Raw genomic sequence first — 24,671 nt, 5'->3', positions numbered from 1 at the left:
GACAAAGCAAATTTTTTCTGGTGTTTCTCAGTTTCTGGTTTTACTACACTTCCTTATGGTGTAGTACTAGCTCGTTGATCAGATGTAATGAATAACTGATTTGTTCTCTCATATGGGAATATGACCAACATTCTACTGGAAGTGGCCTGGAGAGGAAAACCCGGTGATGATGAGGTCATGGACCTAATTTTTAAATGACAGAATAACTTCAAATTGTAGATTTTAATACAAGAAAAGGGGGACTGAATAAGAAGTGAGAATAGATCCCAAAAGGCATATTCCCACAGGACTAATTCCAAAGAGAATTCTGAAAACCCAGGGAAGGTTTCAATAAAAACATCCACGTAGCATTACACCTTCTTAAAGGCCTTTGGAATCATCATTATCAACTTCTAATGTTGCTCAGTCCACTTAGTAATACTGTCCTGTGCACTTTCTTTTCACTAGAACAAAGAAAGCTTGAGTAATTTGCCAAAGGTTACTATAAATGTCAGAAAGAGAAAGACTGGGGTGTAGATCTCTTAGTCTAGAAACATGGAATTTTACTTCCCTTCAGAAAAAAAGGAAAAGCAGATTGTAACTTCTTTCTGAACTTGGAGAGAGAGCATTTTCTATAGATTTGAATAGTGCATTTTTACAGTGCTTACTAAGACCTACGGTTCCAATTCCATGCACCAGTTCTGATTGTACCTTCACCTTTAACTTATGAAGATTTTGACAATGTGTGTCTTAGTCCATTCCTGCTACTATAACAGCATACCTTAGACTAGGTAATTTATAAACAACAGAAATTCATTTCTCACAGTCCTGGAGGCTGGGCAGTCCAGGATCAAGGTGCCAGCAGACTTGGTGTCTGGTGAGGGCTGCTCTTTGCTTCCAAGATGGCACTTTCTTTCTGTATCTTCAAATGGTGGGAAGACAAAAGGGATGAACACTGTGTCCTCACAAGGCAGAAGAGATGGAAGGGCTAGGTAGCTCTCTTCAATCTCTTTTATAAGAGCTCTAATCCCACTCACAAGGGCTCCACCTTCACTTTCCAAAAGGCCACACCTGTTGATACTACCACATTGAGGATTAAGTTTTAAACTTGAATTTTGAGAAAACACACACATTCAGACCACAGCTGTACATGAATCTGAAGAGCAGTGTGAGAATCAGCAATCACCTGTAAAAATACAATCCGATGAAAAGAGAGGAACTGAAATAGAATAGATTTTGGCTGATGCTTTTGGCAAAAAATTGCTGGTGCTGGTGTACGATGCCAGGAGCCTAGGAGTGCAGGGCTTGGGTTTCTAAGGCAGAGCTGGAGGAGTGGAACAGAATGTTCTCTTTAACCGCTGACCATGGCATACAGCTTGAAGGAGAACAGTTTCTTGGGCTCTTGAAGGTTCTCAGAGATTTTCATATAGCACAAAGCAGTCCAGATGACTGAGATTCTTTCTCTGAGAGAAAAGAAAACACATTCAGAACATTTGTTTGCTCTTTGCTTAATTCTACCACAGTTAACCTGGATCTTCAATCATTAAAGAGACGTGATACATCTTATTCCTTTCCCTTTGCAAAGAGTTGCTTGTCTACCCAGGCAGAGCAGAAAAAAAGTCCTTTTCATATTATTCTACTGCTTCTTAGGATGGGGCAGGTCATTCGTTGTACTTGCGTGTAAAGTTAGGTCACACCACAGCAAGGCTCAGGGGAGCAGATGGTGACTTTTATTCATCATTTCCCAAGATGAGGGAAAGGAACTACAATACTTTACTCTCTCAGTGCCATATTGGTTGTTGCTATTATGACTGATGCTTCCATCAGAGGAGATACAGACATAGAAGAGAGAGGCTGAGACACCAGGAAATCAGGCTGCCTCTCCATCCTGCCCCCATTACATTAATGTGGAAATGAGATTCAGTTTGCTTTTTGCTGGACTTCAGTCAACAGAAGAGTAATTGCCTTATCCTAAATGAAAAACATGACTTCCTGATTATAGTAAATAGGGAGAAGGGGGTAACATGAGCAGGACAATCCGGTCTTTCACTGTAATTACCCAGCAAAACACTGCCTCCTGAGAGAGCTGGGAGCCCAGGGGCTGGTGGAAAAGAAGCTGAGGCAGCCCGCAGGGCATTTTGAAGGTGAAAGTTGTCCCTACACACGAAGCTCCTGGTACACTGCCCATTAGCGTGAGCCAATCTGCTTCTGCTTGAATTTGAGGTAATTAAATCAAGGATTAGAATGATATTTACATTTGTTTTCTTAAATGAACCTATGTTCAATTAAGCATAATACCTACTTCACAGTATTGTGAGGAAGCAGAGACACCGTGTGAACATGTTTCACACAAGTCCTAACACATAGCAACTGCTCAACAGATGGCAGCTACTATTTTAATCTTTAAAAATGTTTTATTCTTGTGATTGTTTTTCCTTGACTAACTGGGACATTTGGGTCTTCTTTCTGTCCTGCCTTTGACCTTGCAGGGGTGAACTTACATGCTCGCTGACAATGTCCTTAAAGTCCTGGCATCCTCAGAGCAAGACAAAAAGTGTGGGGGCAAGCGAAGGTAACCCCTAGTGGGGCTCTGGAAGTATGAAGGCCCCTCTCCTTTCCTCCTTCCTTCTACCTCTTTCTTCCTTCCACCTCTGGCCACCGAGGCAGAACCCACAGGCAACACCTGGTTTCTGCACAGATGCAGCCGCATTTTGAACTGAGAGGAAAGCGTGGACACTGACTGGGGGGCTTGGTGGGAGGTGTCGCTCCCTAGAAGGGCATGCTTTCTGATACAGTGGGTCAGATGGTCCTTGGTGCACACAGGCAGGCTTCCCAGGATGGGGACATTGACAGGGAGGCAGCAGTCCTCTCTCCTCCACTCCAGTGACTAATAAAAGCTAACATTTATGTAACACTTACATGTCCCAGTCTCCTTATAATAAGCACTTTGAACATAGATGATCTCAACCCTCACAACCACACTGGGGGGTAGGTACTGTTAAGAGCTCCATTTCCATAATGAGAACTCTGAGACTTAAGGAGGTTAAATGACTTGTCCAACATCATCCATAAACACTGAAGCCAGGATTTAAATCCAGATCGATGTGACAGCGAAGTCCACACTTGATCACAATGCCAGTCTCCTATTTTAAAGCTGTTCTCATGGGGCTGGCTATCCAGAAACATCCAAGGCTGCTGCAGCTGCTTACGTCACAGTCCGGGTGGAGAGCCTGTGAGGTCCTCTTGAAGGACGATCCCATTGCAGGAAAGCCACATGTGCTATCCTACAGTTCACGGGAGGAAAATCAGAAATGATTAGAGGCCTTGAGAAAAATTTTCCAATTCCAAGAAGCATCTATGCTGTGAGTAATCCTATTCAGAATTGAGAAAAATAGAACAGTTACTGAAAATAGGGTAAAAAAACTACTCCCTCCACAGTTGAGAACTCCCTCATAAACAGTCATATGACCAAATCCAGGAACAGGCCATGAATATAAGAATGATGATTTGAATTTGTTTATTATCTATGTTGCACAGAGTTTTAGCCTGGCAGCTCTGAGGAGAAATAAGTTAGGAAAAATGATGTGTGGGCTGGTAGAATGTTTGAATTATCTGCATTGTTGATTTTGTCTCCTGATACATTCTTTCATAAGGTTGAATTAACTGATGTGCATTTCAAGTTCTCAGCTACCAGCAAGCAATTTAATGAATCTCAGAGAACTGCTGCTATCACGGAGGCCAGAAAGCAGGTTGTTTTACTCTTATCAAAGCATCTCAAAAAAGAACAGAATTTTAGGATTTTAAAAAAGATATTTAAAAAGCACCCTACTGAATAAGCCCTACATTAGAAAGAACAATGTACCTCAAGAATGCACGCAGATATTCTAGGGGGGAATAGTGGTGATTAGAGAATAAAAGAAAAGTAGGTGGTGGTGGTGGGGAATAGGTTAAAGCTAAATTATTCAAATATTTCTAAACACATCTGGACAAAGGCTTGGGTGGCCTCTATTTGCTTGACAGACTGAGAATCCTTCTGGGAGGAAGGTTTTAGGACAGCAAGCTTGCTCACAAAGCAAGGCCTTAGCCATCAAACAGAGGGAAGGTTCTTAGTGCAGCCTGGTGCAGGACATTCGTATGTGCTTCCTGCCCTACTCATTCCTCGGCTCCCCAAATTCCCCTCCTCCATGAACCTGCGGCCAAATCCTATAGAAAGGAGGAGGCTATAAGTGAAACTTGGAAAATAATTCCACTCAAAGCTCTTTGATGTTCAGGGATAGACTCCACTCATTTGGCACTCTTCTGACCAGAAGCAACATGTACCACAGTGGGAGAGAGATGTCCTTTGGCACCTCTAGAGCTCCATGTCCTAGCAGGAGACTAGTACCCTAGTCTCCTAGTGGAGCATCCAGGGAATTAACAAGGGGCCCCAGTGGGAAAAGTAAGTCTGGTGCAGAAAACATGGTAACAAGTTCGGATTTTGTTTTAGGGGCAATGAAAAGTATTTTTATTAAAAGAGGGAATAATTTGATTTTCTGTTTTTGAAATATCACTTGCGGCCAGGAGCAGTGACTCATGCCTATAATCTCAGCACTTTGGGAGACTGAGGTGGGTGGATCACTTGAGGTCAGGAGTTCAAGACTAGTCTAGCTAACACGGTGAAACCCTGTCTGTACTAAAAATACAAAAACAAAAACAAAAAATTGCTGGGCATGGTGACATGCACCTGTAGTCCCAGTTACCCAGGAGGCTGAGGCAGGAGAATCACTTGAACCCAGGAGGTGGAAGCTGCAGTGAGCTGAGATCACACCACTGCACTGCAGCCTGGGCGACAAAATGAGACTGTCTCAAGAAAAAAAAAAAAAAAAAAAAAAAGAGAAGAAAAGAAATAAAAGATCACTCGTATGGATAACTGATTTGGGGAGCCCAGAGAAAAAGCAGGGAAATCAGTTTGGAGATTGTTACAATAGTCAAGGCAAGAGAGAATAGTGATTTATACACTAAGGCAGTGGCAGTGATGATGGAGAAAATGGATAGATTCAAGACACATTCTGGAGGTAGAGTAAGAAGCCTTGCTGATATTTTAAATGTCAGAAGTAAGGAAGAGGGAGAAAACAAGAATGACTTTCCAGTTTCTGCTTGTATATCTGGGTAGGTGAGGAAGACTTAATGAGGAATAAATTTGGAGAAAAAAAATCAGGATGTCTGTTTTGGATATTTTGAGTTAAACATGCCTGGGAGACAAGTAGGCAATTAGATAGAGAAGATGAAGAATCAAAAGAAGATCAGTGTTGGAGCCATGAACAAAAGTGTGCAATTTCCTAAGGAGAAAGTGGTAGACATAGAGAGAAAGAGGATGGCCTGAGATCACGCTTTGAGGAAATCCCTCTTTAGAGGACTGGCAGAGGAAAATGAACTTGAGGAGAAAGCTGGGGAGGAGAAATCAAAGGAGCAGAAAACAAATCCAAAAAGTATAGTGTCACAAAAGCCCAGAGAAGAGCACCTGTCAGGAAGAAAGCATTCAATTTTGACTAAGGCTCCGGAGTGTTTGTGTGAGTAAAGGATGAAAAACAGCCCATTGGGTTGGGAACATGAACATCACTGGTGAATTTGGTAAAAATGGCAGTGGAGGGGTAGGTTCACAGCCAGAGCAAGTGGGTTAATGAGTAGATGGGAACACATGCATGTAATTTTACTTGTTTTTGAAGCCCAACACGCACACACAGAAACACTAAAGTGATTATCTTTAACTTAAACTCATGAGGATGGTAAGACGGGGAGAGGACAAAAACGCCACAGTATTTTGAAAGCTGGAAACCATTTGGAGAAGTTTTAGCTAATTTAGCAGGCTGAAGAAGGTGGAATCCTATGTCAGTAGTGAGGAAACTTAAAACCAACATCATTTGCACCTCAAATTTTTCAAAGTCTCAGGAGTTAGTGGCACCAGGAACTTTAAAAGTAGTGGTAGGGCAAGTGGGTGGGAATTGGCATTAAAATAAGGAGAATTAGTTGAACGCAATTTAAAAAGTAATTATATTTGCAGACCCCTACCATATTCTTAATAGATGCCCTTCCCCATCCTGGCAGAAGACTGGATTCATTCTCTGGAAAAGATCAAACAATGAGTCTCTTGACTGGGATATCAAATAGGACGATTAAGAAACTATATGCTTACCTGTGCTGAGACTTTCAGGCTTCTTTCCCTCTTCACCTTCCAAAACACAAGCAGGAAAGATTCTCTTGGAAAACCAACCAATCCAGAGAAAACACCTAAAGATACATCAGGGCTGCCCAAGGAAATAGTCAAGCCAGATTGCCCTACTGTGAAGCTCATAGTGGGTAAGTTCCACTCAGGTGAACAAAGCTTCAAATCAGCTTTTTGGTTTCCGCAGTCAAGGATAAGCAGACAGCAGGTATTAAAAGATATCTGAAGAAAGACTCTAATGCAAAAGAGCTACTTGGAAAAAATGGAAACTATTATAGAGGAAGAAAACGTCAAGAAAACTGTATTTAATGTCCTCAGAGAGATCAGAGGAGATGTTATAACCCTAAAAAAAGAAAAGAATACAAATAAAATAGAACCTTTAGAGAACAATCAACAACTACCACAAAAAGCTCTTGGAAATTAAATATATGATGGAAGAAGTAAAAAACTTAGTAGAGAGCTAGAAAAATGAAATGGAGGCATAAAAAGTCCAAAAAAAAAAAAAAAACAAACCCAGAATATAGAAAAGAAAATTAGAGGATCAGTCTAGGAGGTCCAACACCCAAATAATAGGGATTCCGGAAAGAGATAAGAGAGCACAGATGGGAAGAAATCACCAATGAAATAATTCAAGAAATTTTTCTAGAATTAAACGGTCAAAACAGATTAAACGTCCTCCAAAGAATGCCCTCATAAATCTTCAGAAACCTGGGGACAAAGAGAAGATCCTACAGGCTTCCAAGAGAAAAATACGTCACATACATAAGATTAAGAATCAGAATGCCAGATAGGAATGGTGACAAGTGTCTATCATCCCAGCTACTTGGAAAGCTACGGTGGGAGGATCCCTTGAACCTAGGAGTTCATATCCAGCCTGGGTAGCATAGCAAGACCCTGTCTCTAAAAATAAAAAACAAAAGTTTTAAAAGAATCAGAATGTCTTCAGAATTCTCAATCACAAGACTGGAGGCTAGAATACAGTGGACTGTAGCCTTCAAAATTGTGAATAAATTATTTTAAACCTAGATTTTTTATTCCTAGCCATCAATTAAGTGAAAAGTCAAAATAAAGGCATTTTTATTTGCAAGGTCTCAAAAATTTTACCTCACATGCACTTCTGAAGAAGTAACTAGAAGACGCATTCCACCAAAACAGGAAGGGAAAGTTTGGAGCCAGGGCCCAGGCAAAAGATGAAGGGAATCCCTAGACTGATGAAAAGACCTCTAAAGAAACTGTTCTATTCATAATAACAAAGACATAGGATCAACCTAAATGCCCATCAATGGTAGCTCAAATACAGAAAATGTGGTACATACACACCATCAAATGTAGCCATTTTAAAGAGTGAGATCATGTCCTTTGCCGTAACATGGATGGGGCTGGAGGCCATGATCCTTTGCAAACTAATACAGGAACAGAAAACCAAATATCGTATGTTCTCACGTATAAGTATGAGCTAAATGATAAGAATTCATGGACACGAAGAGGGTAGCAACAGACACCGGGGTCTACTTGAGTGTGGAGAGTGGGAGGAGGGAGAGGATCAGAAAAAATAACTATCAGGTACTAGGCTTAGTACTTGGGTGACTAAATAATCTGTACGCCAGACTTCCATGACACAAGTTTACCCATATAACAAATCTGCACATGTACCCCTGAACCTAAAATAAAAGTTAAAAGAAAAAGAAAACACAAGAAAACAAAACAGTGCTACACCAGGTCTTGAGGGCGGTTTGGAGACAATCCAAATTGGAGAAAGTCAGAGGTTTTGGAAGGGATTCTTCAAGAGGACAAAACGAATAGCATAAATCTAGACGTTTTGAGCAGAAAGACAAAGTATGGCAGTTTGAAGTTGGACTGGTAATAAGTAGAAAACTAAGCACATAAAAAATTATTCCCAAGGAAAATTAAAAGTTGTGTAAGGAAGAAAAAGTAGTCTAAGCTTACTAGATGGCTCTGCTCTCAATATCACTATATAATCAAAATAAAGTAAACATGGATTATTGAACCAAGGAAAGTTAAGATGTAACCATGCAGGAATGGTAGGAGGTGGAAAGAATGTATGTGCATGCCATGGGAAGAGGAAAGAATGAGAGCTAAATCCTCCTCCTCTGTAGGGGCAGTCAATCGCTACTGCTCACAATTGAGGGATCATGAAGTAACATAATACTAGCATTTTATTCAGAAACACAGAGCTAAATGCCAAAAAGAAAAAGCAGCTAAAAGAGTTGTAAGCAGTTGTCTCTGATGGGGAAAGCAGAGGACTGTTGTTTTTCTTTTTCTTTTTTTTTTTTTTTATGAGACGGAGTCTCGCAGTCACCCAGGCTGGAGTGCAATGGCACGATCTCGGCTCACTGCAGGCTCCGATCCCCGGGGTTCACGCCATTCTCCTGCCTCAGCCTCCCGCGTAGCTGGGACTACAGGCGCCCGCCACCTCGCCCGGCTAATTTTTTGTATTTTTTAGTAGAGACGGGGTTTCACCATGTTAGCCAGGATGGTCTCGATCTCCTGACCTCGTGATCTGCCCGCCTCGGCCTTCCAAAGTGCTGGGATTACAGGTGTGAGCCACCGCGCCCGGCCAGGACTGTTGTTTTTCATAGCAAGTCTTATAGAACTCTTGAGTCTTTAAAATATGTGAAAATAACCTTGCTAAAAATAGAAACCAAATAAAAGCAAAGGCAAATGGAGAGTGAAAAAGGGAAAGTGGCAGCTATAGACATATGTTTTGAGAGATCTGGTTCTTAAGAGGAATAGAAAAGTGAATTAGGGTAGGTGGGGTCAAGGGTGGGTTTTGTTTTGTTTTGAGACAGGGTCTTGCTCTGTCAGCCAGGCTGGAGTGCAGTGGTACGATCATGGCTCACTACAGCCTTGACCACCTGGGCTGAAGTGATCCTCCCACCTCAGCCTCCCAAGTACCTGGAAGCAGTAAGTAAGCAGAGAGGAGCAGAACTACCCTAAGAGTAAATTATGATAGATGTGCCATGATCGAGATCCTCACTCTTGGGCCAGCAGCTAGGGGGAGAGGCCAAACCTAAGACCATTAAACCAGAACTCATGAGAAGCTCTAAATGGTTCCAAGCTGGCAGTGACCCCTGGCTCTCTGGGTGCCACCATGCCCAGCTAATTTTTTATTTTTTGTAAAGATGGGGTTTCGCCATGTTGCCCAGGTTGGTCTTGAACTCCTGGGCTCAAGTGATCCTCAGCCTCCCAAAGTGTTGGGATTACAGGCATGAACCACCAAACCTGGCCAAGGGTGGGTTTTTTAAAGATGAGAAATAGAGCACATTTCAGATGGGAACTGTCTTCCTGCGAGGGAGTTGATGGTGCAGCAGAGGGAGGATTCCAATGGAGCAGGGTCCTTGAGAAGATGAAGGGGATGGGATCTAAAACCCACCGTGTGGGGTGGGCTTTGCTGCAAGAGAGACACCTCCTTTACTGAACAAAAGGGAAGAAAAAGGTAGGTGGAGACACAAGCGGAATTACAGAATTTCTCATGGCCATGCTTGTCTTATCAGGCCTCAAGACACCCAGAATAGAACATAATATAATACACCAGTAATTCTGTGAGAAGTAACACACAAACTACACCCAGACATGTGTTCCTTCAACCTTCCTACAGTGCAGAATGAGAAAACTGCATATGTTTGATGAATAATTCCCTCACAATAGGTGTATTACCATTTTGTCTCATAGAAATAAGAACATCTACATCAAAAAAAAGAAAAGACTTCCACTGATAACATCTCGGACCAAATATTCTCATAGGCCCTTGATATGGTTTGGCTGTGTCCCCACCTAAATCTCATCTTAAATTGTAATCCCATAGTCCCCACGTATGAGACCCGGTGGGAGGTAATTGAATCATGGAGGTGGTTACCCTCATGCTGTTCTCATGACAGTGAGTGAGTTCTCACAAGATCTGATGGTTTTATAAGGAACGTTTGCCCCTTTTGCTCGGCACTTCTCCTTGCTGCCGCCATGTGAAGAAGGATGTGATTGTTTCCCCTTCCACCAGGATTATAAGTTTCCTGAGGCTTCCTCAGCCCTGTGGAGCTGTGAGTCAATTAAACTTCTTTCCTTTATACATTACCCAGTCTCAGGTATGTCTTTATTAGTAGCATGAGAATGGACTAATACAGCTCTCCTTCTGCAAAACAGTTACATCCTAGATAAAACATAGATGAGATGGGCTTGTAGGAGATAGAGGATGTTGCCAAGGGACTCCTCCACATGAAATGGAGCAAACTATAAGTAGAAATTAGAGCTGGCAGCAGTGAGCAAGCAGGGAGGAGCAGAACTACCCTAAGAGCAAATGATCCAGATCCTCACTCTTGGGCCAGCAATGAGGAGGGGAGGCCAAACCTAAGACCTTCATTAAACCAGAACTCATGAGGAGCTCTAAATAGTTCCAAGCTGGCAGTGACCCATGGCTCTCAGAAGCAGCAGATGCAAATATTCCCTAAAGAGAGCACCCCCAACCTAAGCCGAGAAGACTCCCACAGATGAAGATCTAATAAATACACAGTCAGAGATCAGCAGGCCCAGGAGGGGCAATGCCACCATGAGTGAGAGTCGGCAGACACATTTTAAAGAAAAGATGGGAAAAGCAAATCACGAATGAAATAAAAGACCCATCTGTGGCTTTGAATATCACCTGAATAGTTACTAGAATGCACATATCTCGGTCCCATTCCAGACCTACTGAGCCTGGGAATGTCTTAACACTCATTCCCCACAGAGAGGAAGCCAGACAGCTGGTTGCACAGACCCTATTTTCCTTTCCACAATCATCTTCCTATAGCTTTTGCTATCCTTGCAGGGAGATGTAAATGCAGCAGGCCCATCCATTCAAAGGCAAAAATAAAAACTAAGAAAATAGCTAAACAAGATAGCACCCCCTAGTGCCAGGAAGGTAGGAACCGACTTGGCTTGGGTGCTCCCTGTCTCCTGCAGAGCAGAGCACAACCCTAGACTGTCCAGTCCACGAGCCCTGGAGGCATCACTATGTGGGAATGAAATGTTGGTCACACTTCAGTGACTACAATGCACAAAATACTGTGATCGAAGATAATGAGAAATGGGCGCCATAATAATAACGAATGTTTTAATTAATAGCTTAAGGTAAACTGTGTTCACTGGGAATCTAGAAGTGCTTACGTAATCAATAGAAAACTTTGCAGGAGGGACCAAGAAGGGGTAGGAAAAGAACTCGTTTTAAAGAGAGAGAGCGTCAGGCATGGGCTGGGTCCAAAGACAATGAGCCCATTCCAAATAGAAGAGCTAATTTTGAGTACAATAGAGGCTGGTTTTAATTTACCTGGCCTAACCTCAATGGCTCTTATCTTATGGAGAGCACCCAACAAAAAAAGGAAACTGCAAACAACGGATAGCACTGCTTTGCAGTTTTGCAGCTTAAGGAGCATGCTATTAGGCTAAGAGGAAAATGGGAAACGGAAAATGCCTTGTGTGAAAACCAGTAAAAACAGCCAAGCGTGGTGGCACACAGCTGTAATCTCAGCACTTTGGGAGGCTGAGGCAAGCAGATTACTTGAGGTCTGGAGTTCGAGACCAGCCTGGCCAAGACAAACAGAGCGAGACTCCGTCAAAAAAAAAAAAAAAAAAAGTAAAGAAAACAAAACAACAACAATAACCAGTCAATCAGGGTTGAATGGCATCAGCCCTAACAGGCAGGTATTATTCCTGTGATTATGTTACAGATGAGCAAAATGAGTTCAGAGAGGTTGAGTAACTTGCTCAACTTTACCCAGGAATAAATTGTGGGGGCAAGCCCAAGCATAGGACTTGCTCAACTTTATAGGTCATGCTCTTGATAGATATTTTTCTGATTTGATTGTTTAAAGAGGTGACTGAATTTCATGATTCAAGATTTAGGAAAATTATTACACAATGCTTAGTGAAAATTTCTTCTCCTATCACTGTCCCCAGGCCCCCAGCTTCCCTCCTCATAGGCAACCAGCATCATTAGATGAGATGTACTATTCTAGAGATATTTTCTGAGTTTCATTTTGCTACACCATTCTGAAGCTCACATTTTTCACCTAGGAAACTATCTTGCAGATCGCTCCTTGTCAGTACACAAAGAGCTTCCTCGTTCTGTTTTCCAGCTGCAGGATTTCAACGTGTGTGGAGGTGCCATGATCTCGCTCACCAGTCTCCAGTCAATAAACATTAGCCCCACTTCCATTCTTCACTGTAGCTGATGCTCTTTATTCTGAGAAAACTCCACTCCCTCCTGAGAGATCTTGAGAGTCTCCCGTGACAATTAGGCTCCTCTAAGCCACAAGACACGGCCAAGTTCTCAAGTTACTTTAACAAATGGAGTGCACTGTGAGACACACAAGAACACAGACCAAAAAAAAGAAACTAGGAAGCAGCTTGACAAAGGCAGGTGGAGAGTAGCCCTGCCCTGGGCACCAGGCACCTCTGCCCATTTCCTGCCACCACTCATGGCTGTGAGGGGCTCCATGAGCCACCCAGACACTGTCACCATGTCTCCCGCCCTGCCAGTTGCTCGGCTTCGGCAACTAATCAGCCTGCATCTAAAAGCAAGGTCATTTTAAGAGGGTCTCCGTGACTCTGGCCTCGCTTGCTGAGTCCAAATGTCCGTGCAGGAGAGGGGCAGGGTCTCTGTCACATGGCCCCCTTGCTACCGGTGGAGGGTGTCCAGGTTCTTGGGGTCTTGAACAAAGAATTGGACAAAGTTACAAACAAAGGAAGGAAAGAATGAAGCAACAAAAGCAGAGATTTACTGAAAATGAGGTGGGAGTGGGCCCGGTCATAGGGATTCAAGAGCCCCGTTACAGAATTTTCTGGGGTTTAAATACCCTCTAGAGGTTTGTCACTTGGTGTACGCCCTATGTAAATGAAGAGGATCAAGTAAAGTTACAAAGACATTTACTGGGTTTACGCCTTGTGTCAATGGTGAGGATATTTCCTGTAATAGCTGAAGTATTTCCATTTGATTTAGTTCTAGGAAGTCAGCATGAATCAGTCTTATGTTCCCTGCCTCCAGACCGTATTCTCCTGTCTCAGCCTGGGCAGACGTGGGGAGCTGCTGGCTGATCAGCTTGTCAGCTCCCCTGGGAACAGGGCCCATCCCAATTCCCACCAGGTGTAGCCAGGGTGGTGAAGTCAAGTGGGACAGCGTGAGGGCCTGTGCATAAGGCCCTGTTTCCTCGGAAGGGGCTTGGGGCACTCAGGCATCAGGTACTGTACCTCCTGCCCAGGGATCCCAGAGCTGCCTAGAGGAATTCTAGCAGGCTGGAATTCCTGCTGAGCAAGCAAGGCCAGAGTCCTAGAGACCCTCTTAAAGTGACCTTGCTTTTAGATGCAAGCCGATTCAGTCTAGGGGGAAAAAATGACCACATGGAACCACTTATAAGGCTCTCTAGCTTAAAAAAAAAAAAAAAAAAAATTATACACCTTAGCTCACCAAAATCTCCAGGAAATAGACATTATCAGCAGCATTCCCATTTGACAAATGAGAAGACAAGCTTACAGAGGTTACCTGAATTGCGAGGATCACATAGCTAGTCAGCAAGGGAGCTGAAACTCAAACCTGCGTCTTCAGACTCTGGTTTGCACCTCCTTCTGACCGCACAGCCCTGCAGGCTCCAGAACATCTCCCTTGCCGGCTCTCCTTCCTTTCCTCAGCTGTCGAATGGTGACGCTCCCAAGGCCGTCCGTTAGGGCCTGCATTTCTCTCCCTCTCCACACTCTCTCTGGTTGTTCTTATATACCTCCTTGCCTTGGCCTAATTTCAAAAAGTCAGTGGCCCCTAGAACTCTCTCCAGCCCAGATCTTTCTCCTGAGTTCCATACCTATATATCTAATGCCTTACCGGACACCTCCACGTGGCTGTCCAAGTCACCTCAAGCGCAGTGCTTCTAACATGAAACTCATCTTTCTCTGTAAACTGCTTCTTTTTCTGTGTTCTCTGAGTAGCAGTGACTTCACTTCTGAAGCACAGACTATGTGTTAGTTATTTCACACATGCAAGAGAGGGGTATCATCGTCCCATTTTACAAAGGATAAAAGTAAGGCTTGGAGACATTAACTTGCTTGCACAAGGCCATAGTACCAAGTTGTTGACAGAGCCAGAGTTCAAATCAAACTCTATTCTGCATTTCTGTCACTGACACAGGCTGCCTGGAAACCATGGGGCCTCAGCCCTTCACTCTGTTGCACAAACCAGAAGTCATGGTTCATTCTTGACTCCTCCAACCCTCCCCACCCTCTTCCCACCCTCACCCACCCCAGCTTCTCACCCCCACACCTGCCTCAGAGCTGAGTCAATCAGTTCTACCACCTAAATGCTTCGCAAGCTGTGCCTTCTCTCCATTCCTGTTGTCGCTTCCTTAGTTTAGCCCCTAAATTATGTCTCCCTCATTACCTGAAATAACTTCCTAACTAGTTTCTTCGTCTCTAGTAACAACTCTGCTTCAAGTCCTCTCTCCCTGTGAATGAGCTTTCTAAAATAAACCTGATCATTGCATTCACCTGGTTAAGACCTCCAAAAGCTTCCACTACCTTCAGGATAAAATCTCAAATTCCTGTTTCTGCTGATACCTGTATATGCAGGTGATCCCTTGCTGGGTCTGTGAAATGGGCTCCTCAGTTTTTACTGAGACGATATAGTCCTCTTGTTGCACGTTGCACTGATCCAGGCCATCTATACTGTATTCCAATGAGCTACAGAAAAATGCTTGAGTGAGAGCCTTTCATATGCAAAAATAAAGACTGAATTATGCAGTAACTATTGATAAGTCTACAGTAATCCATCATGCAATTGTTTGCCCAATTGATTGTGTTTATATTGTCTTTGGTACCATGTAATTTGTCAATTTTCATGACAGTGTAACCAGTTAGGCCTAGGGTGGCAGGACTTAAGTGTTGCTGAATCATTTATTACTCCACACCTCATTGAAAAGTGTTTCATAAACTTTCTAAAACTGTTCAACAGAGAGAGGGTAATTTGTGCTCTGCCAACAAAGGATTCTGTTGTTGGGTGCCTATCAGCATATTAAAGGCTCAGAGAAAATCAGTAATGCAGAAACTAGAGAAATTTTGTTCTCAGAAGATGGTTTTCTTATGCACATCCATTCATTAACATCTTCTAAAAGAATTTGCCCTCAACAGAAGTTTGGGGAAGCACTGGGATAGACTGCAGAGGCCCTGAAGGCTTCTGGAATTTCTCTGACTCTGACACCAGGATGCAAGCCCAGACCTGCCACTCTCTCAGGAACATCTTTGGTTAACTCCTGTTGGTCTTTCAAGATTCAGTTCAGATGGCATTTCCTCCTAGTGCCCTTCCTCTCTCTCTGTCTGTCACACACGCACAGGCGCATATGCACCCACACATTTGTGACATGTAGAATAATTGCATGGGATTTCCTAACACCCTCTTTCATAATACCTGCCTGTATCTTCTATTGATTGATAGAAAATTCAGCTCAGACGGATGAGAGCCAAAGGGAAATTTATAGGCATTGGAGGCACGCTGCTGCAGCAGCTCCAGCCTCACCCATCCCCACCCCTTCCCAGGTCGAAGTTCAGCAGGAAAGCAGGATTGTCTCGTAGGTTTTGTGCCCCACCTGAGGAAATTCCCCAGATTGTGAATCCCCGAAGGTAGGCCAGGGTCTCTTATCCCATATCCAGCCCCTAGCACCTTCCTTAGCTTGCCTTGTTTTCAACAAATAACAAATGGGGACACAAAATGTTCAAAGCAAGACTCCTACCTCGACGGAGTCTATAGTCCAGTTCAAGAGTCAGTATGTATAAACAGAATAGAAATACAATAGACCATACAAGGTAACATAAGTTGCCAAATGAGTGACTTAGGTATTAAGTGTCAAAGGAATTCAAAGAAGGGACAGTTTTGGGAGATGGTAAGTATCCTGAACTAGAGAAACTATTTCTAGTAGGAAAGAAAGGTATGTTACACAGAAAGTGCCAATACAGACTGATAAATATGGGGGCAGAGTGTTCATCAGCATGTTCTGTCGGTTCTAGAAAGCTTTTCTTTTTTACTAAATGATTGAAATAATAGCAGCCTTATTTTTCTTGGTCTTATTTACTTTATTTTACTAAGAAATTTTTCAAGACAAGAATAGGGGATTCCCTGTTTTGGTGTGTGACTCAGGACACAGGGCCCCACATCGCAGCCTGACACAGAGCAGCCTGATTTCATTTCACTGCAGCATCACGATTTTCCATAACTTCTCTCTCTTTTTTTTTTTGTTTGACAGAATCTCGCACTGTCACCCGGGTTGGAGTGCAATGGCATGATCTCGGCTCACTGCAACCTCCACCTCCTGGGTTCAAGCGATTCTCCTGCCTCAGCCTCCCGAGTGGCTGGAATTACAGGTGCCCACCACCATGCCCAGCTAACTTTTTGTATTTTTAGTAGAGATGGGGTTTCACTATGTTGGCCAGGCTGGTCTCGAACTCCTGACCTCATTACCCACCCTCCTCAGCCTCCCAAAGTGCTGGGATTACGGGCGTGAGCCACCGCACCCGGCCCATAACTTCTCTTTTTAGCTGAGCATTTAGCTGCTGTTAAATTCAATTAAGTCCTGCCCCTAGAAGCACGCTGTGGATGACAGCAATAACATCTCTGCCAGAAGACCATGCAGCTGGGCGTATTGACCTCACAGATTAGGGGCTGCAGACATGGTGGGAAAGGTTTCCTCTCTCTGATAGAACATTTTCCTCTCTGATTTTGCCACTGGAATTTGAACAAATTTCATTTTAAGGGTTGGTCTTCAATGTGCAGGATTTAGACACCAAATCCTGCTGGGCAGAGTTTGGCAGAAGAAAGAGGAAGAGCTGGTGATGTATGGTCTCTCACAGTCCCCTGAAGACCATTCACTGGCTCTGCATCACTCACAAGACAAAACCCCAGCTCTGACAATGACCACCAAGGCCCTCTCTGCCACCTGTAAGCCAGGTTCATCTCTCAGTGCTTCCTAACCTGCATTTTACCTCCAGCAGCTCAAAACTGCTCCTGCTCCCATGCGCCCTATCCCATGCTCTTGCTCGTGCTATTTCCTGGCCTGACACTCACCACCTGTGGCCTGGTTAACTATGTTATCCTTTAAGCCTCAGCTCAGCTGTCGCCTCTTCTAGGAATCCTTTTCTGATCCATCTGCCTATTGAGGAGTAAGTGCTCCCATGATACATTGTGTGCACCTCTATTTGTATGAGTGAACTAGGGTAGGACTTAACCCTTTGCTAGAGGGTAGATCGATTGCTAGCATTCCATGCAGGGCACAGCATGCAGTGGACATTCAACACAATGTTTGAATGACAATGAATGAATGAATGAATCTTACACAAATGAATGCTTGCCTCTGGCACCTCGACCTCCTCCAAACCCTTTCCCTTCTGGGTGTCTGTTCCATGTTTTCACTATTTTCCTTCCTTCCTTCCTTCCTTCCTCCCTCCTTCCCTCCGTCTCTTTTTTCTTCTTTCTTTTTCTTTCCCTCTCCTATCGCCAGACGTCATTAAAACCTTCCAATAGGAAGACATCCTGCAAACTCATCCTTACCAAGTGCAAACGGGCAATATGACATAGCATGTCTCCATCCACCACTGCCACCACCAGTGAGTAGTTTTTAAAAAACACAACACATAGTCTTAAAGCCAAAGGAATAAAGTGATAATATTGCGGTTCAGCATTGGCTGGATCCATATGGCCTTGCTGGCACCCGTCTGTTCACCCACTGTGCTTCTCTGCTGCTGGAGGACAGAGCAATGGGTGTGCCAGGGTCAGAGGGGATGCTGTTACCCAGCAGAAAAGCAGTGAATATGGGGAGAACTGCATGCAGTAGGGCTTAGTGGTTGCATGCTCGGGGCTCTAGAGTCTGACTGTCTGGATTGAAATATCAGATTGACTGTTGTGTGACATTGGACAGATCACTTAAATTCTCTCAGGGTGGATAAAAATGCTTATCTCTGGGATAATCAGAATTAAATGAGGTAATCCCTGCAAAGCATTTAGCATAGTAAGTGACTCATCATCAATACCTGCCAAACATTAAATATTATATCTATTAGCCAGTGCTGCATAACAAATCAGCCCAAAACTTAGTGGCTTCAAACAATAACAATAATTTATTATTACATCATGAGTCTAGGGGTTCTCTCTCTCATGCAGGTACAGTCAGATGGTGACTGGGGCTAGAATTCTCTGAAGGGTCACTGGTGTGTCTGCACCTAGGATGAGAAGCCTCAAATAGCTGACGACTGGAACCACCGGTTCCTCCAGCAACCCTCTCTATCTCTATGTCATTTTGCAATGAAGACTGTCCAGCACGAAGGCAGGCACAATATCACCTTTGATGCCCTAGCATCATAAGTCTCAGATATCACTTTCTTCATGCTCTACCAGGGAAAACAGTCACAAAAGCCCATCCAGTTTCAAGGGGAGGGGACATAGATTCCCCCTCTTGATGGAGATGTGGCAAGGTTTCAAAAGAATATGTGGGGAGGAAAAGATTGTTAAGACCATTTTTGGAAAATACAATAGGACACAGTATTATTATAGTTACCATTTACTGAGCCATATGCCTTGTGACTTGCTTGTATTATCTTGAAGTATCTTAAAGCATTGGATTGGTTGGTTAAATTGCAGGGTTAGGAGGGTATTTCTGAGCATGGAAATATACATAAGGCATGTGATCTGAAAGTCACAGAAAATAAAATCCTTTCTTTTCTACAGAAAGAAGTGGGGATAGTTGTTGATTATCAAACATACAAGAGTTACACACAACCCCTAATTCAAATTACATTCAATTACTCAAAGCAAAGTTTAGAACATTTTATTTCAACTGACTACTTGAGAAAATTAAACTAATTTATCTGTAACCAGCTACAAATAATTTGCGTATTTCTAACAAATAGTGTCTGTGAAACTCTAGGGTTTGTTGTTGTTGTTGTTGTGTTGTTTTGTTTTGTTTCGTTTTTTTCACGCCTGAGCTCCTTTAACTTTCCCAGTGGCCCAGATAAAAAGATATCGAAAGAAGAAAGAATATCCAAGCACCCATGTTTCTACACGTGAACAGAGGAGATGGCTATTTCTATGTTTACCGCATGAAAACCATGGATTAGCTACTACATCTGCGATTTCCTCCATTTTTGACATGCCATTAAGGCCTTTCTAAGAAGTATGTTTATCTAAGCCAAGGAAGTAGGTTATATGGGACGGAAACACTTTAGCTTGCGTATTAGGGAACTAGTTTATCTCACCAAAATCCATGATCACTTATTGCTACCTATCAGAATGCAGTCCCTAGGGGTATGAGTGATGGAATGGAAGGGGTCTAGGGCTGGCAGGAGCCTGGGACATTGCATAATTGTGGTGGGTATCCGGGCATCAGGGCTCTGAAAGGAGGTATCTTGGATCCAAGAACAAACTTCGTTCTTCACAATTTTTTCCACTGCCAGCCCTACATATGGTAATCAGAGATCTACTTCAGTTAATAAAAAGGGATATAGATCAGTTGGGGGTAAGTCAGGAAAATAGAAGCCCCAGGAGTTGTTTTAACAGAAAATTTAAAACAAGAATTAGAGGACTGAAAATTTCAAAAGAAAAACTGAAATTACAGAGATCGTAAATACAGGAAGCAGCTATCATTTCTAAGGTTGAGGGAACAAAGAAAAGAGTTTGAAGTTGTCAGAAATTAAATGCTTAAAAAACGGACACATACAAATGGCACAATAGACCTCTAAGAAGAAGACACTGCACTGCCCAGCAGGTGCTGGTACCTCTAGAGGGAGCGTGTTGGAACAAACTGGAGACCAGACCACTTACAGCTGTAGGGAAGGGGCTATAGGGGAAATGCAAACAGACTGACAAACAAACAGAAAGGAGGTCCCTTCTCTGTCCTTCAGTCTTCCGGTTTCCCTCTATTGCCCAAGTGGCAGAGCCTAACAAAGAAGTAGCTGGCAGAACCTAACAAGGAATTAGATGGCAAAAAAGAAATGCAGTTTGCGGAATATCCACCCCAGCATCACGGAGCAGAGAACAGGAGGGTGTTGGAGTGGAGGGAAAAAGAGATTAATAATTGGCCCAAGGTGTGTCTCAGGATATGCAAGCGCTGGCTGTTAGAGCCCCTTAAACATGATGTCACAACTCTTCAGGTGAGCAACTCAGTTGACAACCCACCTGGTTTCCCTCTGTGCTCTGGTGAACAGTAAACTTAGGGCTACACTTTGCTAAGTCAAAGTACCCACCTTCAGATAGGATAACTTTTACTAGACTATCTTTAAATTTACTGACTTTTCCCTCTTTTCATCTCCATTTTGCTATTAAGCCCATTAATGACTTAATTTATTTCAAGTATATATTTGTTTCAGTTCTATAATTTTCATTTGGTTCTTTTTATTGTTCTATTTCTCTGCTGAGATTTCCTCTTTTGTAAGTCATCACAACATATTTTCTTTGTATCATTTAGCGTAATTATAATACCTGCTTCGAAAATTATTTTAAGCTTTTATTAGTCTGCTCATTCCAACATCTGGGTCATATCCAAATCAACCTCCACTAATTATCTTTTTTTCTTGAGAATGTGGCACATTTTCCTATTTCTTAGTGTGTTGAGTTATTTGGGATGGTATCATGGACGTTGTGAATGCTGGGCTGTGCAGAGTCTGGATTCTGCCATACTCCTCCAGTGAAGGTTGATTTTCTTTTAGCAGGGAATTAACTTGGTTGGATTCCAACTGCAAACTCTGCCTCTCGGGGTGCGGCTCAAATCTCAGTTCACTGGGTTGCTTGAAATCTGCACTACGTATGCATGATTTAATGGTCAGTCAGAGAGTTGGCCAAAATATAAGGAATTTGGGGCTCTCCGGCTCTTTCCCTGTCTGGATTTCCCCTCTTTCACTTTCCAGGAGTTGTGGTTGCCCTGAATGTTATCATCTGATTCTTCAGGCCAGAAGGATTGTAGCTTTTGGATTGGCATTTTAGCTATCTGCCATGTGGTACAATGAGGCCTGCCTTTAGCTGAGAAGCAATGAAAACAAAAAAAACTCACCCCATGCTATTTCCATCTTCCAAGTATTGATTGTCCAGAGTTTATACGTACAATCTGTGGGAGGGTTGATCTAATGAAAGCTTATTTTGCCAGTATCAAAAGCAGAACTGCAAGTTGCCATGTTTAGCTTAGACTCTTTTAGACAATTATCTCCCTGATGCCCTTCTTACTTGGTATGTGCTGTTTTTAGCCCTCATCTTACTGATTATATAATATTTGTGCTGTTATAAGATACCTTGAATCCTCTCCAAATGCAAATGTATGTACATAATTAATAAACAAATGGATAGATGGGATAAAAAATAAAACCCTGCTACTTTGGGGAGAAAACTACACATACTCAAAGTAGTTTCTTTCTCTAGGCCAGTAGTTGCATGATTTGGTCTCAGACAGGCAGACTAACTCAGTGGATGAGAAGAATAGTGGCTCACAGTGAAGGGATGTCATTTCAATTCCAATTCCAGGCAAGAAAGTGCCAATTCTGTGAATAAAGGGAAAAATGGGCTTGTATTGGCTGAAGTAGCAGTCTATTCCATCCCCTTCTGCTGGTTCCCCTTAGGAACCTTTGCCCATTCTGTGAGGTCCTAATAGGACTGTAGATCATTGTGCACCAGCTTCCCACTACAGAGATGGGCACATCACTCAAGCTGGCCAATAAGGGCTTCCCATCTCTTGGCCAAAGAGGTTGGTTCAGGGGTGGAGTTGTCTCTAGGATTTCTAGCTCTGTGGACTCTGCTGAAACAAGCCTCCCTTCTACTGTGTTTGCTGAGCTGGGAAGAAGGGAACACGGGAGTCAAAAAGGACCAAGAGACATCTTGCCCACCTAAGAGGAAAGTTTGTTGAAATGAAGGGAAACATAATTAGCAGAGCTGAGACACAGAGAGGCAGCCCTATATTCAGCCATCTCTGAAAGCAAATTCATGCCTAGACACTTCCCAATTATATGAACCAATGCATTCTTTTTCAGCTCAAGCTAGTTTAAATTGGGTTCCTTTTACTCTTAGCCAAAGAAGTTCTGACAAATGCCAACAGCAATATGTATGAGACTCAAGCACTAGAATTTGTGGTACTCTGTATACATCAGATTCTTTGTAAACTATACAGCTGTTCTAATAATATTTTATGACTTAATGCATTCCTATTCATTTCAAAGTGCCTACAAACCTATACGACATATGACACTGATATCTTAATCATAATATTTTCCAGTCATCTCAATTCAACAACATCATAGCAAAGCACAATTTAAGAAAGTCTTATTTCCTTCTTTGACGGCAAATAGCATTTCTTAAGTGGAGACATGTATTTTTATTGCTAAATCAGGATTCAATCTAAATAAAATTAATGAAAGAGAACAATGGCTTCTAATACTCCATATTTGATAACTGTTTAAAACATTTCCCTTAAGTAAATATTCACTGGGCTAATTCCCTTAAGTAAATATTCACTGGGCTATACAATAAGGAGAGTGGGCCCTGTTGATCCTTTTATTTCTGGGAAAGAAGTTTCCAAGGTTAACATTTACCTAACCACACTTCTTTGTTGAGAGAGTAATATTCAGTATGGCACAAACAGAAAAAGTCTTGACTCTTTCTGACCTCTATCTCTTTGAGCAACTTCTCTCAAATTATTTTTCCTTGTACCTGGATGAATTCTCAGAAAGGTGCCATAGCTTTTCCAGTCATACCTTTTATTAATGAAGGGTCTTCTTTTTCAGATACTGGAAAGTCCAGAATAGGGCAGAATGAGGCCCCATAAAACTGTGGGATAGTTCAGTCTACTCTGAGATAGTTTAGCCGACTACCAAAGCTATAATCCCACATCCACTTTAAAACTCAAAACCGATACGGGCTCAAAAACTCAACACAGGGAAGGAGAAGTCTGGGGACTTCTCTCCATTTCCTTATCTTGCTCAAATATTTTCCTGGCACCTCCAAATTTGGGGATGTGGATAAGGAGCGGAAAGCTCCAGTGCAGTTTTTGATGACTGCAGGAGTTTTCTGGAATCAGTGCCCTGGGCATGACACACCCCATGCTCACTCTCTCCCATGTGGACTCCTGTAGGTTCCTTGGAGGTCCCCAGTGATGCTCCTCAAGCAATGTCATGTATGACTTCCCCAGCCCCTGGCTTCTGAAGTCCACTCCCCACTGAGTTACTCTGCTGGGATCGCCTTGCCTTGCAGATGATCCTTTGGGGCAGAGTCTCATTCAAGGTAACTCAGTGCCTGCTCTCTTCTGTGGGGTCCTCATCCAGCCGTGGGAAGCACCCTCCTGCACCCTGTGGCTGTGAGTGCAGCTCACTGCGCACCCTCTCTCTTCATCCTGCCACCATAGGCCACTCAAATCAGGCTCGGCCTTTAGGGTTTGAAATGTGGCTCAAGTATGAGTCCCTTTTTCCCTCCAACTCCCCAGTGCACCTGTCAAGCTCTCTACGGGGTGTTTTGAAGCCTCAAAATCTCATGAGGCTTGTTGTGGGGTGGTGGTGGGGACAGGACGGGGGCACAGGGAGATGCTCCTGCCTTATCCCTCCAACAGCTCTCATTCTAAAGAACTCCCCTCTGCCTGTCCCTTGCTCCGTCCCCCCAGCCTCTTCTTATGTGGTCGCCCGGTAGGTAAGGACCAGGACCTAAAAGTCTCAAATGGATTTTATAATCATTTAATGAGTCCTGCATAGATAAGCAGCTATTTTTCTTTCCCTCTGGGTCTCTGCTGAAACTGTGGAGTAACAGGAGAAGTTGCACCTAACATCCTGGTAGAAATGATGCACAATAAGCATCCAAACACAGTTTCCCCTGCTCCCCACTCACACCCTGAGAGATGGATGGGCCAAATGTCATAATCATCCTCCCATGTGACAGAGGAGCAAAGTGGCAATGCTAGTTACCTAACTAGAAATCGATAGAGGGGTAGGCTCAACCCAGCTCTCTTAACTCAATCTGAATGTTCTTTCTTTGCCCCAAGGCCAGTGTGCAGCTTGAAGTATCCCACGGTGGCCACCAGGGGGCAGTGACAGGCACGCTGGCCACAGCGGCCCACAGCCCAGCCAGAGGGGTCATGGAGGCCCTCCCATCTTCTCACTCAGCACCGCCAGCCACGCCAGACTTCTGATCTTTCTTCAGACTCACCAAGCCCTTTCTCATGCTAGCGTTTATGATTAGCATCCTAGGGCCACAAACTGGGCACTTAAAACAGAAATCGATCCCTCCCAATTCTGGAGGTATCTGAAATCCAGGCGTCAGCAGGGCTGGTTCCTTCTGAGGGAGAATCTGTTCCATGCCTCTGTCCTAGCATCTGGCGACAACAGGCAATGCTGGGTGTCCCTTGGCTTGTCGTTGCATCACTCCAGTCTGCTTTCATTCTCACGCGGTCATCTTCTCTCTGTGGGTCTTTCTCCTCTTTTTAGGGGGACACCAGCTATATTGGATTAAAAC

At 43.3% G+C, this 24,671-nt stretch overlaps 1 protein-coding gene across 1 annotated transcript in view; it reads right to left on the bottom strand.

The window, feature by feature from the left end:
- Nucleotides 1–1,275: 1,275 nt before the first annotated feature.
- Nucleotides 1,276–24,671, bottom strand: part of ATP6V1C1 (ATPase H+ transporting V1 subunit C1) — a 108,658-nt gene continuing 85,262 nt past the window's right edge. The window contains exon 14 of the mRNA XM_058444600.1: nucleotides 1,276–1,442. The gene's annotated coding sequence lies outside the window, so the exon portion shown is untranslated. The remainder of the gene's footprint in view (nucleotides 1,443–24,671) is intronic.

Source organism: Hylobates moloch, unplaced genomic scaffold (assembly GCF_009828535.3).
Source record: "Hylobates moloch isolate HMO894 unplaced genomic scaffold, HMol_V3 SCAFFOLD_9, whole genome shotgun sequence".
Classification (NCBI taxonomy): Eukaryota; Metazoa; Chordata; class Mammalia; order Primates; family Hylobatidae; genus Hylobates; species Hylobates moloch.
The sequence above is the reverse complement of the archived record's forward strand: the minus strand, read 5'-3'. Positions and strand labels throughout refer to the sequence as shown.